Source organism: Condylura cristata, unplaced genomic scaffold (assembly GCF_000260355.1).
Source record: "Condylura cristata isolate star-nosed mole 26May11 unplaced genomic scaffold, ConCri1.0 scaffold00013, whole genome shotgun sequence".
Taxonomy (NCBI): domain Eukaryota; kingdom Metazoa; phylum Chordata; class Mammalia; order Eulipotyphla; family Talpidae; genus Condylura; species Condylura cristata.
This window is the reverse complement of record NW_004567114.1, coordinates 50,240,586-50,241,951: the sequence shown is the minus strand read 5'-3', so window position 1 is coordinate 50,241,951 and position 1,366 is coordinate 50,240,586. Positions and strand designations below refer to the sequence as shown.

Below are 1,366 nucleotides of genomic sequence, written 5' to 3'. Positions count from 1 at the left end.
ATTTACTGACAAATATTTTTAACAGGTTTTTACCCAAAGGCAGTTTTTGTTTTTCTTTACTGACAGGCCATAAATGTACTTACGGATGGCAGCAGCTGCATCATTACAACGAAAAAGCAACCTTGGCTTACTTTAGTACTTTATGTAACATAAGAATAAAGAATAATTTGAAGGTAAGAATTTTTATATTAACTTTACTGATGATAAACTTTTCAATGCAGGAACTTATCTTTCATCAAAGACAAATTCTCCCCCACATTACTTTTCTTTCATATCTATTTACTTCTTTTTCCTTGTCGGATTTGATAATGGAGTAGATTTATGTTCTTGCCCCTTCTTTCACCTACTGGCAACTACTTTAAGACCAGTGTGTAGGATAGCTAGTCATGACCTTGGGAAAGTCACAGGACTTCGGTTTTTTCAATGGTAAAAGTAAAGGCGGTGCTATCTTCCACCCTCTTTCTCCACCTTTAAATACCCATACCCACATGAGAAGCCGAAAACCCAGTACCCCCGAATTTGTGAGCTTTTCAGAAGTCTCCAAAAATATGAAATCTATTTAAAGGCAGTATAATAAAAGCCAGGTGACCGGCGGGTCCTAAAGTTGGGCTGGTAGCGGTGTGAGTAGGGTCTTTTGGACTACCCTAAAAATTGTCCCTGGTCTTGGCATCTTTTTCAACTTCCCTAAGAACGGACTGAACCAAGGGCGTGCCTATGCTGTGTCGACGGAGACTTGGATTCTTCTAGTCCCGGGGAGTTTTGCCTTCTGGGTGAGCAAAGCATCAAGTCCCAGGCGGGAGATGTCTGTAGTTGGAGAGCGATCCCCAGACAGAACACTGGCAGCACACGCGTGCAAGTCCCTGCGAACCGGCTTGGGTGGAGCGCATATTTTCCTCTCTTGAATTCTTTTATGCTCAGAGAGCATAGGGGCATTTCTTGAGAATCAGTCCATGCCCATGCGATGTTCTGCAGCGGCTAACACAGTATCAGGTTCCTTTGCAGCACCGAGCTTCGCTCTCAGTAACGGCCAGAAGCCGGAACAGAAGGCGAGGGAGAAAGCTGGAAGGGTTCGGAAACGACGGTGCTCAGGGCTGCACGGTCTGCAGCGTCTGGTGCGTGGAGGATGGGACGCAGGAGGGGCAGAATACCGAGAACGGGGAAAGCTAAGGAAAAATACTCACGCCAATGGGTAAAAGGGAAAAGGTGAGAAGGAATGGAGTAGGAGTGGGAACCAATGGGTGGGAGAGGCGGATGAAGAAGGGGGAGGGGCAGAAGCCAATGGGGGAGCCGGGACGCGAGCGAGGACGCGGCCCCGCGCGCTCGCTCCCCTCCCTCTGGCTCCGGCGCTCGCGCCTTCCCAGGCTCC

At 48.2% G+C, this 1,366-nt stretch overlaps 1 protein-coding gene across 1 annotated transcript in view; it reads left to right on the top strand.

Annotated features, from left to right (window-relative positions):
* The first annotated feature begins 1,051 nt into the window (after nt 1-1,051).
* Nucleotides 1,052-1,366, top strand: part of ARHGAP5 (Rho GTPase activating protein 5) — a 64,287-nt gene continuing 63,972 nt past the window's right edge. The window contains exon 1 of the mRNA XM_012724575.1: nt 1,052-1,203. The gene's annotated coding sequence lies outside the window, so the exon portion shown is untranslated. The remainder of the gene's footprint in view (nt 1,204-1,366) is intronic.